General features: G+C 35.1%; 1 non-coding gene across 1 annotated transcript; it reads left to right on the forward strand.

Annotated features, from left to right (window-relative positions):
* The first annotated feature begins 18544 nt into the window (after positions 1-18544).
* Positions 18545-18652, forward strand: LOC136210171 (small nucleolar RNA R71). The gene has a single exon (XR_010677881.1). It is a non-coding gene; the product is annotated as a small nucleolar RNA R71 (small nucleolar RNA).
* Positions 18653-19172: the final 520 nt, after the last annotated feature.

Below are 19172 nucleotides of genomic sequence, written 5' to 3' on the forward strand. Positions count from 1 at the left end.
CACGCCCCGCGTAAATGAGTCTCTGAGCTTTTTGTATTGAAGAACTTCCTTACACGCCCCGCGTGTAAGGTGGTACATCTCGCGTAGGGTAGTTGACTCAGGGAGACCATGCAGTCTGACTTTCAGGGTTAGGCTTATCATTTCTGACACATGTTCCACGCCTCGCGTGGTTGTTGATACGCCTCGCGTATTGCTAAGTAGATCCCACGTGGTACCTGTGGATAAGGCAATTATTTTTGACAAAGTGTTCCACGCCCCGTGTGAGGAGTGATACGCCCCACGTATTTTGGTAGATTTTCACTTCTTGCTCGTACCTGAAATACAATTCTCGAGAGCCGAGTTAGCTTGACGTTTTATTTTCTAAATTAATCAAAAACAAAGAAAATTGACCGAAAGTACGGAATTTATTTTTATTTCGTTATTTTATTTAAAACACTCTATTTTTGTAATTAAACTTATTTATTTCATCCAAAATCAAACCGTAAATCACGCTAAAAGATAGGGACGAAATGCCCCTATCAAGAACCAATGTTGATGTCATTGAGACAAGAACAGGGTGGTTGGCATGTTTGTACTACGACAGTAGTGGGAGATGGTACTGTTGATGTGGCTGGTGTGAATGGTGCAGAAGAAATAACATGAATGTTTGGTGCTATTGAGGCAGTTGTTGCGTCTAGTATCGCTGCCACATCCGGTGTGGCTGCTGCATCTGGTATGGCTGCCACATCTGGTACGGCTGCGGTAGGGATGTTTGTTAGCTGCCATGAAACAACATTTTGTTGTCGGGTTGATCAATATGAGAAAAATAATTATTACCCTAGTTCGAGGCAACAGAAGAGTCTGTATATTTGTTTGAGGTATGAACTAAGCTTGGGGGTGAAAATGAGTCCCGGTGGTTGATTTTCGCCTATGGAGATTGACGGAGGGTGTAATTCGATTGTGTGATGAGGAATAGTTTGAGATTCGGGATAGGAATTCCCTTACCAGTTACAAAAAAGGTAAGAACTTGTAATTGATATGGGAGTGGGTTGGTTAGAAACAAATGGTGATTGGAATTTCCATGGTTAAAAAGAGGGTTGAATCAAAGAAGAATTACTTGTGATTTAGGTAAAAGCAGACAATCCTGGTTACATGATTCTGGTATATTAGCAATGGAAGAAAATTGTGAGAGAGGAATAGAGGCTATATCAGAAACATTAGTGACAGGTTGAGCCTTGAGTGACGACAGCACTGCAGTGGAGGTCAGGACAGCAGCATCGGCGTCAACTACAAGGAAGAGCTCGGAAGCTGAGGCGGCGGTGATAGGGGAATTTGGAGCATTTAGCTCTGATACCATATAATAGCAAGTTTATATTAAAAGAATATAATAGAGTTTAGAAGATTATATTGTGTAAAATAATTTCCCTTGGTTAGGGAGTGTATTAAGTGTTCTGTTTCAGGTTAATTTTAAATAAAACCCATGTGCTTTTACATTTTTACAAATCGGCACTTGTGGTTTTTTATAATAAAACAAACTTTGTGGTTTGTGCTGTTAGAAGAATCAAGGCAAATGTCTTAACTCTGTTAAAATAGTGACGTGGCACGAGGTATTTTTGGAAAAAAATTTGACTTTTCTTCGTCTTCTACTTCTCTCTTTCTTCTTCAATCTTTTTTCTTGTTTCTTTTTCAATTTTTGCATTCTGAAAACGAAATGGAATCCCATTTATAGAATTCCAGGATGCTAAAATTTCTAGAATTCTGTAAATTCTAGAAAATTTTGGAATTTAAGAATTTCAACAAAAAAAAAAAAGAAAAGAAAAGAGAAGATGAAGAAGTTGACTTTTCAAAGTCAAAAATTTTCCCCTAAAATACCCTCCCACCATGTCAGAGTTTTTAACAGAGTTAAGACATTTTCCTTGATTCTTGTAACGGTGCAAACCACAAGATTTGGTTTGTTACAAAAAAAAAAAAAAAAACCACAGGTACCGATCTAAAAAAATGTAAAACCACATGTGTTTTATTTGAAATTAACCCTTCCATTTATTTACGGGATTTAAAAACACCATTACTTAGATACAGAAGATAGAAATAGGACTAACAAAAGTTTATCTCTAGTAATTCAAAAGTATTTCACTAATTATCGTAGAGATAAATAAGTCTATTTATCTCTAATATATACAACATCAACGTTTAATATTTTTTTATGGAAACAACAATGTTTTTGAAGTTTTTCATGAAACCCTCTAAAAAGGAGCTTTTCGTGAAAACTTGTCTGTATATATTTGATATTAACAAAATTATCCTTCTAATTTTCAATAATATTTCTTATTTAATATTATCATATTTATATAGCATTATTACCAAAAGAATAAGATTTTTCTTCATTTAATAAAATTATTATTTATTCTCTAGATTATTTTTATTAATTTGGATTGTATTTTTTGTTGGGCAAATTCCAAATATAACCCTATAGTTTTACCGATTTATAAATGAGTGTTTCTGTTTTTTGTTGCAAATAGTAGTTAATTTGTAAAATATGTTTTAAATTTGAACTCAAATAATGATTTGAAATGGAAAAAGATTTATAGCAAACCAGAAATAACATTGCAAGTAACACTAACAATTAATTCTTGATGACAGAGCAAGATGAGAGATCAGTGCTTCACTTAACTGTTATGTAATTTTATGAGTTTATTTTCAAGTTTCAACTATCATCTTTACTAAATTGGCCATCTTGATGATACTCATAATACAAAATTATAAAAAAAAAATAAATTTTTTGGATGATTTAACTGATAAAGTTTTTAACTGGTTACTAAAAATGAATTACAAAAATGAAATTTTATTGCAAAAAAAAAACATAAAATAAAATTGTATACTAATTTATTAATAATAATAAAAAGGAGATGTTATAGCTATCGGAATCAAATGAAATAGATGTTGATAATATTGCTACTCTCTGTTAGTACGTAACTTGTGATTCTTTTATTCATTTCATATTGGAAACTTTGTAACTAAAACTCAAATACGATAGAGGAGTTTCGTCGAAAATAGAAATTACATTTTTTTATCATATACTATAAAATTGAATAGACTTGTGAATTTAATTGCAAAATATTGATATTAAACACAAATATATATGCTAATATCAATTGTTGAATTGAGGTTAGATATGCATTAAGATTTAAGACCATATATTTGAAGGATAAATTACACTAATTGCCACTGAACTTTACCCATTTAACATTATGGCCACTGCACTTCAATTCTTAACGGTATGACCACTAAACTTCACGATTTTTAACACTGGTGGCTACACAACATCACAAAATGAGGGTAAATTACACGCATGGCCATTGAACTTTACCCATTTAACATTGTGGTCACTAAACTTCAATTCTTAACAGTATGATCATTAAACATTACACTTTTTAACACCAGTGGCCACTCAATGTCTCAAAATGACCGTTGACGGCCTCAAAATTAAAAATTCGAAGAGGTAATGATATTCTAAGGAACTTTAATTCTTACAAATTTTCGTTTGGGGATTATTTAGGTGGTTGTTGGTTAGGAGAGAGAAAGTCAATTTGTATAGAGAGAAAACTCCAAAAAATGTGATTTTGTAAAATAAAAAATAGGCTTAATATGCACCAAACCCCCTAAACATGTAACTTTTTTTCACATGGCCCCCTCAACTTAGGAGAAAACCTCTCAACCCCATCAACTCTCCAAAAACATCACATACAGCCCCTTACACCCCTATGTTTGGTCAAAATATTGACCCGTGTAGAAAACGCGCTTGACTGTTGACCACACCAATGCCACGTGTCTTTTTTTATTAAATTTTTCCATTAAGACCCCTGCTCAGTGAGCAAGCCCATTTGTGCTTGGCGAGCAACTACTAGAGATGGATTTCGATCAGAATTCTTATGCCAGAATGGAAAATTTTAATAAAAAAGTGACACGTAACATTGGTGTGGTCAACAGTCAAGCACGTTTTCTACAGGGGTCAATATTTTGACCGAACATAGGGGTGTAAGTGGTTGTATGTGATGTTTTTGGAGAGTTGAGGGCGTTGAGAGGTTGTCTCCTAAGTTGAGGGGGTCAGGTGAAAAAAAGTTACAAGTTTAGGGGGTTGGGTGCCTATTAAGCCTAAAAAATATGGTTTCATGATAAATGTTGTCCTGAATAAATTTAATTCTTGAATATTTTCATTTTGAGGTCGTTACCGGTCCTTTTGAGGAATTAGTTAAAGTTCAATGACCACCGATGTTAAGAAGAATAAATTTTAGTGGTCATACCGTTGAGAAATGAAGTTCAGTGGCCACAATGTTAAAATGAGTGAAGTTCAGTGGCCATGGGTGTAATTTACCCCTCAAAATGACAATTGACGGTCTCAAAATAAAAAAAAACGAAGAGTTAATTATATTTTAAGGAACTTTAATCCTTAAAAATTTTCATTTTGAGGTCATTCAGGTGTTGTTTGGTTAGGAGAGAGAAAATGAATTTTTAGAGAGAGAAATATAAAAGAAAATGTGATTTTGGAAAATAAAAAATGTGGCTTCATAGTAAATGTCGTTCTGGACAACTTTAATTCTTGAAAAATTTCATTTTGAGGTCGTTAACGGCCATTTTGAGAAGTTAGCTAAAGTTTAGTGGTCACTAGTGTTACAAAGTGTTTTTTATGTAATTAACTTTTACACTTTTATCATAAATAACTAAAATTTCAAAACGTTAATTAATAAATATTTTCAAATTCAATAATATGTTTAGAGTATTTGATAAAATATTATATATCTAGCACGATTAGTATAATTCATAAAATAAAGCACGTCCTAAATAATTTTTATTTCAAATTTTATATATTCCTAAAATATGTATCTATAGTCAATTGTTTTTGTTTTTGACAAGATTAATATATTTCCTTTTGACAAAGTTAATAAACTTAAATACAATACACCATTATTACTATCATTATTTTTTTGAAACCAAACAAAATGGTATTAAGAAATTAAAGAAGATTCATTACAAACTATAGAAACCAAGAAATCAGGGATAGAAAAATCACTAAAGAAACTATAGCATTGGACCGAGCATGCCTAGCCATAGCATGAGCCGCTCCGTTCGCTAATCTCGAGATGAAGGTCACAAAATAATCTGGACGTCTAAGTAGAATCTGTCTGATATCATCAATAACCACTCCCACCTCTGAGTGATTTGAAGCAGTACCAAGTAATTTGTCCGTAACAACCTTTGCATTGCTCTCAAAGATCACATTGCTAAAGTGCTTAGACTCACACCAATCCAAAGCACTCTTAATTGCAATAGCTTCAGCAAGAGGGATAGAAATAACACCCGCCCCAACACTACTAAAATAAGCCAAAAACTTACCCGAATGATCTCTGAGGACCGTCCCTGCTCCACGCCTGCAAACAAAGATGCATCCACGTTGCACTTAGCAAATCCCACCGGCGGCCTCTGCCATTGACCCTCAACCGCACTTCCATGTCTCCTCCCCTCCCTGCTGACTCTAGGATTGGCCGCCTGCCATTTCACCACCATCACATTTGCCCACCGAACCAGACAATACACCATTATTAATTAATATTTATTTTTTCTTAGTTACTGAAAAAATTAATTGTTTTTTTTGGGCAAAAACCTCAAATAGATTAACGGGAAGAAATTGCATCTTCCAAAATAATGTTCAACAACCAAACCGGTAAAACAGAAAAAAATAATTGCTAGCATTGGAACAGGCCTGCCTAGCTACCAAATGAACGGCCCTATTCGCTAAACGAGAAACAAAAGAAACTTTAAAACCGGGTTGAGAGTTTAAGATATCCGATATCCCTGCAGTCTTGAATAATTGACCCAAACTTTGAAAGATCTTGACGCCTAGAGGCAACAACATCAACCACGACTTTAGCATCAGACTCAAAATCAACTCTAATGAAGTTTTGACTAGCCAACGAATATAGATAAGTACGAAGGGCAAGTGCTTCCACAATTTTAGGCTCATTCAATGCTGAAATAATGCAGCTACTCCCAAACATAAAAGAACCAAGAGCATTCCTAACCACAGCTCCTAAACCACACTTTCCAAGTTGTGTAAAAAATAGCCGCATCCATATTGCACTTAACTACTCCAGTAGAAGGCGGGACCCAATAGCTCATACTAGTGCGACCTTGATCAATATCTGAAGAGGCACATTCCCCTAATCCCACAACCCCAATCCTAGATCTACTATCCCGAGATGTTAACCATGAACCATGGCCTACCAAGCTAGGCTTGTTTGGCACATAGGCTCGATAAGCTATCCAGTCCCAAACTTCACTCCTTACCTCATTCCAACTTAGATCAATTGGCCACCACTCTTCTTTCCAAACTACCCTATTTATGTGCTCCTATATTGTCTTCAAGACACAACATGTGCGAATGATCTTTTCTTTTGATGAAGATACTAACTCTTGTAAAAGCCATTGAGAAAACTGCATATCTTCCACTCGTGGCACCACCAGCCCAACAACTCTCCAAGCTTCACCTGCAAAAGAACAAACTATGATTAAATGTCGATCAGTCTCATCATCCTCAACATAGATTGGGCATTCCAAAGATAGTGGAACCCTTCTTTGAGCAAGTCTTTGTCGAGTTGGCAAACATTTTGAGCACACCTTCCACAGGAACATTTTCATCTTTGGTGGTGATCTCTAACTTCCATAAAACCTTCCAACCCTCACTTACCACATCACCAACCTCCACATTTATGCCCGAGGTATACCCAAATTTTACATTATAACACCCATCCTTAGACCAATGCCACATCAAAATATCCTCTCTATCTCTTAGAGGTAAAATAATATCACATATAGCTGCAACCTCATCTTCACTAAAATAGACTGTCAATTTATTCATATCCCAATGCCTCTTGTCTTCTTCTAAAAGATCACAAACCCTCAAATCCTCAAGACCCGGTATTTGAAAAGAATGAACTCTAAACCCCTCTGATTTAGGGACCCATGGATCTTTCCAAACTCTAATTTTATTACCATTTCCCACTCTACAAGACAACCCTTTTTCAAGAATACTCACCCCACACCAAATACTCCTCCGAACTATACTAGGATCATTGCCTAATGTTGAGCGATTTCTGCAAGTGCACGGTATACGCTTGTAGTAATAAAAGATATCGATCCCACAGGGAACGTTTTTTAACAAAAACTTATTTTGAATCGGTTAAATTTACTTTAAAGGTTTATAATATGGAAAATCGTTTAATTGGTTTTGGTTTTGAAATAGCTAGAATAAGAATTATATTAGAATATGAAGATGTTAGAAAATATCTAATTTAAGATTGAATTTGCAAAACAGGAACGTTTTAGTACTTTAGAAAAGTAAACAGGTATATTTGTTTGCATTAAGCAAAGAAACAACTTTAAACTTTGTACGAATTATAAAGATGAAATAAATGACGGAACCTCTAATTAATTGGCTTTGAACGCGACAAAACTCTTTTGGGATAGTTGCCCTTAATCAAATTAAAACTCTTTCGAGATAATAATTTGCCTAAGTGTTCAACAAAGTTTCCTTGTAAAGATTTGAATTAAATACGTTTTAATGAAAACACCAGCATCAATCCACTTCGGCTCATTTACCAAAGTGCTGCATAAAAATCTATCGAATAGAACAGACTTTATTAGATGAAATATAAATTGATACAAGTTTACAGAGAACATGGAGCATTGGATTCTTCGACGGCGTGCAAGTGAACGGGTTGTCAATCCTTTCCTTGGGTTTCGTTAGAGTTTGTCAGGCTCAGGGGCGAATCCTCTACTCGATCTTCTCGCTGAATCTTCGTAATAGAGACTGGGTCGGTTTACTACCAAAATGAAAACTAAACTGGAACAATGTCTAAACGCTACTGAATTTGTTATTAATTTGTAAACAATGTGTGTACATCATATTGTTTTTTTACAGAATCTAAATCTAACTTCTGAATCAATTGACTCGGAATTTCTGCATAAATTCTACACTAATTTCTTTCTTCTACACATATCACATTATATATTTCAACTCTCCATCAACTCTTTATTTATAGATGTTGAAGAGTCTTGATTGAAGTGTCGTGTCCGTTGTGAAGGATTGTGTCCACTGCGAAAGGACGTCTTTATCCACCCGAACGATCGCGTTTCGTCGAAAACGAAAGTGTGTAACATGCTTCTAAAATCTCCTGCTCGTACCGAGAATTATTAAATTCACTACCGAGAATGGGGGAGCATCAATTGTACCTCGGACGAAGGGTAAAATGGCTGAAGGACGCGTGTCGCGACCGTGAATAGGGGGAGCCGCGGTCGCGGCATGGAGTTTTTTCGGTTTTTCAGCTTCCGTTCGTGTCCTCGACTTGGTGTTATTAATTTTCGTCGTCTTCGACTCTTTTTGTAGGGCTTTTCTTCTATTTTCGAGCTCTTTTTACCCCTATTTGGATTTTACTAAATATTTATGTACCTTGCATGAAAGAAACATATTCGAAAGTAAAAGCTTTCTAAATAGGTATAAATAGCATAAATTCGTAGCAATATTGATGTAATTATTGATGATATTTTAGGTATATTTTGGGCTTAACAAATCTCCACACTTAATCTTTTGCTAGTCCCGAGCAAAATTTCACTGAATTTATTCTTTGACTAATCTCTTCATGAAAATAAAACATATATCTCTGTATTATCTTTTAAATTAGTTAAGCCGAAAAGACTTACTTCGCATGGCAATTTATACGCAAAATATCAAACTAGCTTAGTATAATATAGATATATCATTCGTCTTGTATTTCCAATTTTGAATTGAAGCATTCGGGACGATATAAGCACGCATGTTATTGAGTCTTTCATCTCAAGGCATTTCAAAGCACAAAATTTTCTTTCCCAAGCCTAAACTAATATATGAGATATATTATATTTAAATAAGTATTTGAACTTTAATTTATTTGCTTGGTTACGCCCGAAATAAGGGTGGTTTCAACCGTAACCTTGTACGTATTTTATTGCTTTGTGTTTGCTTCAGAGGTACCGACTATGCCATGGGTGGACGCAATCGTTACTTTAAACTTATACACGCTTATTATTATTATTTTTAATGTTCCTTTCATACCTCGATTGTGATAAGGATGGTCGCAACCGTGGCCAAAAGTAAACGGTACTTAATTTTCTTCCCTTTCATACCTCGATTGTGATAAGGGTGGTCTCAATTGTGGCCAAAAGTTAAGAATTCAACTAATTAATTAATTAACATGAATTATAAAATTATAACTTGGGAAAAAGAAAAATAGCACATTCATCATATATTGATTTAAAATTCAACATGTATTATGACTAAAGTTTCCTTAAAAAACTTCAATTGGTGTTAATGTAAAACGAAATCAAACCGAGCTAAAATTGTTAGTTCAATTTAATGCCTATAAACCTAATTGAAAACTTAAAATAAGATTTATTCTATCATGAATTACATGATATAAAATAGAGATTGAATAAAGAATTTTTACTTAAATACATTCACTCGAGACAATTTTCGTAAAATCGTATCGGAGATTTGTGAAATTTTTTTTTTTTTGAAAATATTACCCGTATAGAAATAGTATTTCTAACAATAATGATAACTTAAACAATAAAAATCATACTAACTTATGATTAATTTTTAAAAACATATGAAAATGTTAAGTTAGTGTGAAAAATGCGTTGCAATATATATGTGTTGCATTTGCATGAATATCATTCGTTGCATTTATTATTTGTTTTGCAAAATAATATCTTTGTTGCATTTATTCGTATTTGTGTAGAAATTGATATATGTATGTCTCCTCCCACACTTAAATTGGACCATGTCCTCATTGGTGCAAAAATAATGGAGAAAACATAGAATACGAGATAAGGCATACGAAACAAAGATTGAAATTGAGCAAATTAAACATTAAACATAAAATTAAAAATTGTACCAAACAGAAGAAAATGAAAATTGTACCAAATTATAACAAGATAAAAATAAAATGAAAGGAAAACAACCTAAGCTGGAGGTGGTGAATCGGGAGGTGTAGGTGACGTCTCCACATTGCGGCGTCGGAAAAAGGAAAGCATCCGATGCCGAGTAAATCGATGTTCACGCCTCAAAAGGTTGAGGTTGTCATTCATCACCATATTGTTTTCAACCAAATCATCAATGCGTAAATTAATTTGACGGTTGTTGGAATTGATTTGGTTCAAAATCCTCCGCAAATCTACCGGATCATCCTCCGCTTGAGGTGCTTGGGGTTGTGGTTGAGCTTGTGGTTCATCCCCCTCTCCTTCCGCATCTCCGCCGGCTTCGGTACCTACAAATTGAGAACTTGAAGCGCCACCACCCATAGTGCCACGAAGATGGGCAATTCGGGTAGCATAGGAAATAAAGACGGGAGGTCCTTGGGGAAGCAATAAATGAGCTCGCTCAAGAGCCGAGATGTCCAAAAGCGGAACATACCCACGGTAGGTGGACATGTCATAGTCGGCCAATTCACCCCGTGCTCCCAACACAAGACCGGTGATAAAATTAAAAAGAGGGATTTGAATGGTACTAGCCCTCGAAGCACGGAACAAGGTCAAATAAAATACCAATGCTATCAATCCTCAAACCTTTAAGCAAACTATCCAAAACATATAAATCCCGAACCTGAACCTTTGAACTCTCAACACGACCAAACAAGGAGAAACTTAAATACTTATGAAAGAAGAACACACAATTGTCCTTAATCAACTTGCTTGAAGTGTTTTTGGAATTAAAATAATCTTGATCCGAGAGAGTTTGCCAAACAGCATCATTATCAAAATCCTTAGGCTTATCGTAAAAATCAGACGTAGGGAAGCCAAACATGTTTCCCATTGCTTCATAGTCAATGGTATAAGGTATACCATTATTCCTAAAAGAAATTGAAGTTTTCTTCTTGCTCATGGACAAAGTGACCAAAAATTCCACTACATATTCATTAATACACGGGAAACGCATATTAACGAACTCTTGCCAACCCAAAGCTTCAATAAAGGCATCAATTCGAGTAGAGAAATTTAATACTCTTACCGAATGGAAGTCTAAGAAGTGCATATCTACAAATTGGCGGTCGGCTTGTGAAAAATGTTTGAAACGAGCGGCTTCTTCCTCCGATTAGATGTCAAAATAAGATCCACATTGAATCCGGAGGCGATTAGCTTCCGTAACAGCGGGCTTGTTACCAACACGCTTAGTCCTAACCATGGTGATGGTGTTTAGGGGGCTTAGGGTATGAGAAAAAGAAGAAGAAGATGAAGAAGTGGAGAGAAATACCAAAGCTTGAAGATGAGGTTGGGGTTGTGAAAGGAAGTGATTGAAAATAGGAAATAGGGTAGAAATTGGAGTGAATAAATTGGGAAGAGGAAAAGTAGATTTTTGGGGAAGAGTTTAGAGTAAGGGATTAGGTAAAAATAGAGGTGATGTGAGGTTTGTGTAAGAGGTAGGGTTATATAGGGTGATTAGGTGAATGTATAGGTAGAATAGGAATAGGAATAGGCAAAAATATTAGCAAAATCGGAATCAATAGGGCAGATTATACGCGTGTCGCGATCGCGAACGGCAAAGCCGCGGCCGCGGCACGCGAATTTCAGGCGATTTTCGCCCGAAATCTTGCCAAAGTTGCTGCTCATCCCGAGAATTTCTTAATTCTCGGTAGAGAATTGGTTGAAATGGCCAATTTTGGTGCCTTTTGACTTGGTTTGTGCATTTTTTTTGTTGTGGAATGGTTCCTGAACTTAATATTAAGTGTTCCTGTACTTAAAACTAAAATAAATGACATTAATTGCAAGGAAACCCAAAGGTTTAACCTTAATAAATTGAACTAAAATAAATTTATTATGAAGAATTAATAAAACTTAAATGTGCATTTATGCATATAAGTTAAGAGAACCATATTAAATGCATAATAAGTGCATGGTATTTCATTTTAAAACATGAATTGATTTGATTAAATGATAACTTAATTCATTGAAAATAAATTGAGTTACAAAATAAAATTTAATGTGGAAATATGTGTGGAAAAATAGAAAAACATATTTGTTCATGTGAAACCTTTTTATCTGAATTTGAGTAAGAATAATTAGAGATCCATATGAAAATATGCTAAGTATAGATAATGGATCAGATAGATAATTCTAATAAAATTAAGAATTGAAGGAAATAAAATCTTTATTAAATAATCATATGTACAAAATAATGAAAACAACGCAATAATTAAAACAAAACAAAATATATACAAAAATGAAAAACAAAAACTATTCTACATATTCATCCCTATCTAACGGGATATTTCTGGCCTTAATACGATCAATTTGAAACTGCACGAAAGTTTCACGTTCTGGTGCAGACAGAAATTGAGGCCCTGCTCGAAAGACACGTTTCACAAGTCCTTCGTGCTCGAGAAATTCATAGTCAATTGTTGGGAAGAATTCATCATCACTCCAGGGAACATCGATAGTACCCTTTGAACCGAGAATTATTCCACAGATTATATTGCCGAACCCAATCTTCTTATCTTTGGATCGAGAAGCGGCGACAAGACCCTCCATCAGAATTTTGGAAGAATCCACTGCATTGCCCTGGAATATATCTCCAAGAACATACAAATCTGTGCCACGGACCACACTACTGAATGTGCGCCCGAATAAACCGTGACACAGAAATTTGTTTAAATACAACATGGAGTTGGAGCGAAAAGAGTGATTATAGGCGAGTTTTGAATTGAATCGCCAGAATCCATTGAGCATTCTCCAAATGTCCGAGGATGTCATGTCTCGTCCAGGATGACATTTGATTGTATCCCTTGGGGGAAAACCAAACCAAGCATGCAACTCGGGATAGCCGAAAGTGAAGATTTCGCCTTCTCGATGAAAACTGAGACGTACTCGTCGTTTATTAGTAAAACGCACGGTACAGAAGAATTCAAGTATCCAGTCGCCTATTATTGGAAATCGCATTTGGGCGAATTTTGTCCACCCTAGGCGCTCCATATAGCGGCTCATGTCATCAGAAATGCCTAATTAGTTGTTAAGGAATTCATCCATATACAACATTCGGGTGAAGAATTTGTAACGAAGATTCCAATAACGCCTACCTTCATCGTGGTTGAAGATAGGAAAAGGCGCCCCATATCGCTTGGATAAGTCTAGGCGTTTGTTGATTGAGACAGCATTGTGCCTATGTGATTTGCATTTGGTAGGCACGGTGCAAAGTTAGTGTAACTTTAGCAAAGAACGCTGTTTGCGAAGAAAAAAATCAGAGTTCTGACAAAGATGAAAAAGAATTGTAACAGAACCTGAAACCTTTAGGATTAATTTATAAGAGTTTAGGATGAAAAGAGGTGTTGTTTTAATTATGAAAAGGTATAAATTGTACCTTTCGGGAATGAAAAAACTTAATGTTTCAATTACCAAGAGGTTCGTCGAAAGGGTGAGAGTGTTTCAGACCTGATAGTGCAGGAAACACGCGTGTCGCGACCGCGAATGGCAAAGCTGCGGTCGCGACACGCTGATTTTCATGCAAAAATCAGGCATCAAAGCCACCTCCTGATTCACAGTAGAAAATTTAAAAATTCTCGGTATGAACAGAGAAATCCGAACCTGTTTGTGACATTCTTAAATAAAGAGATTCTCGGCAGGGAATTCTAAATTCACGATAGAGAATTTCCTGAAACTTCAAATTCATCTTAATTTCCTAAAAATCAAATCTAAAATCATGAAATATTTTATGTATTTAAATCACAACATAAAGTTATCTAATAAAAATGGCATTTTGAAAATAAAATAAAATAAAAATAAAAATAAACATAAAATAAAATAAATAAAAACATAAAAAGAATAAAACAAAATAAACTGTGTAAGAAAAAATGAGTAATTTATACATCAGATAATCTCGTTACGAACGGAATTTCAATTTGTGAAATATTTTCGTAATAGATTTTACATCGATTACCATTAACTTTGAATCGAACTCCGTTAGGACCTTCTAGTTCCAAAGAACCATAATCGAATGTTTTGACGACTAAATATGGTCCTAACCATCTGGACTTAAGTTTTCCTGGAAATAAACGAAGTCGTGAATTAAATAACAGCACTTTATCACCAACATTAAAGTGTTTGACTTTAATTTTGGCATCATGCCATTTTTTCACTTTTTCTTTATAAATTTTTACATTTTCGTAAGATAGATGTCGTAACTCATAAAATTGAACAAACGTTTCTTACCTGCTTGTTGTAAATCAAAGTTTAGTTCTCTAATAGCCCAATAGGCTTTATGTTCTAATTCGACTGGCAAATGACATGCCTTACCATACACCAAACGGTACGGAGTCATTCCTATTGGCGTTTTAAATGCAGTACGGTATGCCCATAACGCATTATTGAGTTTAGAAGACCAATCTTTTCTAGAAGATGAAACAGTTTTCTCGAGAATCCATTTGAGTTCTCTATTTGATATCTCCGCCTGACCATTTGACTGAGGATGGTACGACGTTGATACGCGGTGGCGTACTCCATATTTTTTCATAAGCATTTCAAAACTTTTGTTTATAAAATGAGTACCACCATCACTAACGATAACTCTAGGACAACCAAATCTACAAAATATATCGTCAAGAAAATTAATGACAACCTTAGAATCACTCGTCGGGGTTGCAATTGCTTCAACCCATTTTGAAACATAATCAACGGCAACTAATATGTAATTTTTACCATTGGAAGGGGGAAAAGGTCCCATGAAATCTATTCCCCACATGTCGAAGACTTCAACATCTAATAGGTTGTGAGGGGCATCTCATCTTTCCTTCCTAGATTTCCTGTTCTTTGGCACTTATCACAACGAGTAATAAATGAACGGACATCCTTAAACATCGTAAGCCAAAAGAAACCGCTTTCAAATATTCTAGCAGCTGTCTTGTTAACTCCATTATGTCCTCCATAAGAGCTAGAATGACATTCTGACATTATGGATTTAAATTCATTTTCACCAACGCATCTCCTAATTATCCCGTCACCACAAGTTTTGAACAAAAAAGGATCTTCCCAAAAGTATTGTTTAATATCGAAAAAAAATTTCTTCCTTTGGTGGGAATTTAATCCTTCCGGAACAATATTGGCTGCGAGATAATTAGCAATATCTGCATACCAAGGTGATATGAAACTTTTCATTTGATAGAGATATTCATCAGGGAAATCATCTCGTATACCGATAGTTTCACCTATAGGACCGTTTTCATCTTCAAGTCTCGATAGATGATCGGCGACAAGGTTTTCAACTCCCTTTTTGTCTTTAATTTCTATATCAAATTCTTGCAACAATAAAACCCATCTAATTAGACGTGGTTTTGCATCCTTTTTAGTAAATAAATATCTTAATTCTGCATGATCAGTATAAATAACAACTTTTGAACTTAATAAATATGACCTAAACTTGTCACATGCAAAAACTACGGCTAACATTTCTTTTTTCTGTTGTGGTGTAGTTTAATTATGCACCAGACAGTGTGTGACTTGCATAATAAATGACATGAAGTTTCTTATCCTTCCTTTGACCTAAAACACATCCGACAGCTAAGTCACTTGCATCGCACATAATTTAAAAGGGTAAATCCCAATCAGGTTTAGCAATAATAGGTGCACTGACTAAAGCAGTTTTCAATGTTTCGAAAGCTTTAACGCATTCTTTATTAAAATCAAAGGTTGAATCTTTCATGAGTAAATTAGTACGTGGTGTGGAAATTACAGAAATTTTTTTTATAAATCTTCTGTAAAAACCAGCATGTCCTAAGAATGATCTTACTCCCTTAACAATAGTTGGAGGGGGTAATTTTTCTATTACTGAGGTTTTTGCTCTATCTACTTCTAATCCTTTTTCAGAGATTTTGTGACCTGAAACAATTCCTTCGTCAACCATGAAATGACATTTTTCCCAGTTTAATACCAAATTTGTTTCTTCACACCTAGACAAAACTTTATCCAAGTTTTCTAGGCATGAATCAAAAGAATCTCCATAAACTGAAAAATCGTCCATAAAAACTTCCATGATATCTTCAATGAAATCATTAAAAATCGCAGTCATACAATGTTGAAATGTTGCAGGTGCGTTACATAGACCAAATGGCATTCTTCTATATGCAAATGTTCCATAAGGACATGTGAAGGTTGTTTTATCTTGGTCATCCGGGTAAATGTATATTTGAAAGAATCCGGAGTAACCGTCAAGAAAACAGTAGAAAGCATGACCAGCTATCCTTTCGATCATTTGATCAATGAAAGGAAGAGGAAAATGATCTTTCCTAGTTGCTTTATTTAAATTTCTATAATCTATACAAACCCTCCAACCAGTGGTGGTTCGTGTGGGTATTAATTCTCCTTCTTCATTCCTTACAACTGTTATGCCTCCCTTTTTAGGTACACAATGGATTGGACTAACCCATTCACTATCCGAGATAGGGTAGATGATTCCATTGTCCAAAAGTTTAGTAATCTCATTTTTTACTACTTCTTTCATATTCGGATTTAGGCGTCTTTGCCTATCCGCTTTAGGTGGCTTATCTTCTTCTAAGTGAATTCTATGCATTACAAAACTTGGATTAATACCTTTTAAGTCAGAAATTTGCCAACCCATACTTCTAACAACTTCTTTCAATTTTTATTCTTGAACTTGTGTCAACTTGTTAGAGATAATTATAGGTAGAGAATCGGCTTCGCCTAAGAAAGCGTACCTCAAATGACCTGGTAATTCCTTAAGTTCTAATTTAGGTGGAACTACAATTGAAGGCGGAACTGGTCCATCTTCTCGAATCAAAGGTTCTGGGTCCTTATCTTCTAGTTCCTCACTCATTATAGGTTCTATTATTTCTTCTTTTTGAACAATGTCATTTACACATTCTTCAATTAAATCAAGTTTCATACAAGCGAAATCCTCCATAGGATATTTCATCGCTTGATTCATATCAAACTCAATCTTATCATCTCTTATTCGTAAAACTACTTTCTCTTCCGACACATCAACTAGAGCACGTCCCGTGTTCATGAACGGTCTACCAAAGATTAGCGGACAATTTACATCATAAGCAAAATCTAAAATAATGAAATCGGTAGGAAAAATAAATTTGTCAACTTTAACTAAAACATCTTCAATTATACCATATGGTCTTTTAGTGGTTTGATCCGCTAGTTGCAAAATCATATTGGTACGTTTGATGTCTTCTTCTAAGCCTAACTTATTAAAAATAGATAATGACATCAAGTTAATGCTTGCTCCTAAATCACAAAGACAACTTGGGAATTCTATATCTCCCATTTACACAGAATGGTAAAACATCCGGGATCCTTGAGTTTTGTGGGCAAATTGCTTGACACAATCGAACTGCAATCTTCAGTTAGTGAAATGGATGAAATTCCTTCCCAACTAATTTTCTTTGAAATTAAATCTTTGAGGAATTTACCATAATTGGGAATTTGCGTAATTGCATCCATAAACGTTAAATTAATATGCAAATTCTTAAGTTTGTCTAAAAATGTTAAAAGTTGTTTGTCATAGTCCTTGTTGAGGACTTTATGTGGAAAAGGTGGTTTGGGTACAAAAGTTTTTGTACCAGAGTCAATTGGCGCATCTTTTTGTTTTAATGTATCTTCTTTGGGTTTTGGTAAATCAGTTCCAGGTAAAGTTGAATTTCCGGGCATTTCCGGGCCTAAGTAGTTTTGTCCTGAACGAAGAGTGATAGCCTTAACATGCTCTTTCGGATTTTCTTCCGTATGGCTTGGAAGACTTCCCTCTTTGCGAGATGGAATTGATTTAGCAAGTTGTCCAATTTGAATCTCCAAATTATGGATGCTAGATGATTGGTTTTTAATAAGCTGATCGAATTTATTTTCGATCCGTTTAAAACCATCGTCGTGATTACTTATTTTTCTGCTCATCGCATCAATGAATTTGTCGGTTTTAGAAGATAAAGTGCTAAACATATCTCTTGATTGATTTTGATAATTAATAGTACGATTTTGATTAGCATTAACATTATTGTTATTATTATTATCTCTCCAGTTAAAGTTAGGATGATTTCTCCATCCAGGATTATATGTATTGGAATAAGGGTTATTAGTTTGGTTTTGCCCTTGGACAAAGTTTACCTATTCAATTTCACTCATACCTTCGTAATCCACATCCGTTTGGATTGGTTGACCATTAGGATCACACGGTGCCATAAACCTATCAATTTTGTGCGACAAGGCAGAAAATTGGGCTTGCAACATCGCTACTGGATCAAGATTCACTATACCTTTAACTGATGATGTAGTTGAGGATGATGGTTTCGCTAATGGTACGTGTCCACGTTCCGCGGGCCACATACTGCTGTTGATTGCCATTTCCTCTAAAAGTTCTCTTGCTTGGGCAGATGTTTTCTTCATGAATAACCCTCCAGACATAGCATCCAATGAACCTCTTGTTGTAGGATTTAGTCCATTATAAAATGTTTGCATTAAAAGTTCAGCGGGCAATTGGTGGTGTGGGCATAAACGTTGAAGTTCTTTAAAAACGTTCCCAAGCCTCATAAAGAGTTTTATTATCATTTTGAGAAAAAGATGTTAACTCTTTAATGACTCTTGCGGTTTTTGCTAAAGGGAAAAATTTTGATAAAAATGCTTGGGCTAATTGCTCCCAAGTCTCAATTGATGCGGTTGGCATAGAAGTCAACCACTCTTTGGATCGATCCTTCAAAGTAAAAGGAAAAAGGTGAAGATTGATTGCTTCTGCAGTCACATTTGGTATTTTAAAAGTGTCACAAATTTCTAAGAAATTTGTCAAATGGGTATTAGGATTTTCGTTAGGTAACCCGTAAAACGTTACATTATTTTGCAACATATTAAGCAACGCAGACTTAATTTCAAATTGGTTTGCATTAATTTGGGGTCTAACTATACTGTTTGTTACACCGGCCACTCCTGGCCTAGCGTAATCCATAAGTGTGGCCATAACTTCTGGCTCGGTAATTTTAGTTTTTATTGGGGTTTGGTTTTTCTTTTTCTTTTCTTTCTTGTTCTTTTTAAGGGTTCTTTCAATTTCTGGGTCAATAGGATCTGGTGACGTGCCCGAACTTCGAGAACTGCGCATGAACTTGAAATTT

The sequence above is a fragment of the Euphorbia lathyris genome, chromosome 10 (genome assembly GCF_963576675.1).
Source record: "Euphorbia lathyris chromosome 10, ddEupLath1.1, whole genome shotgun sequence".
Lineage (NCBI taxonomy): Eukaryota > Viridiplantae > Streptophyta > Magnoliopsida > Malpighiales > Euphorbiaceae > Euphorbia > Euphorbia lathyris.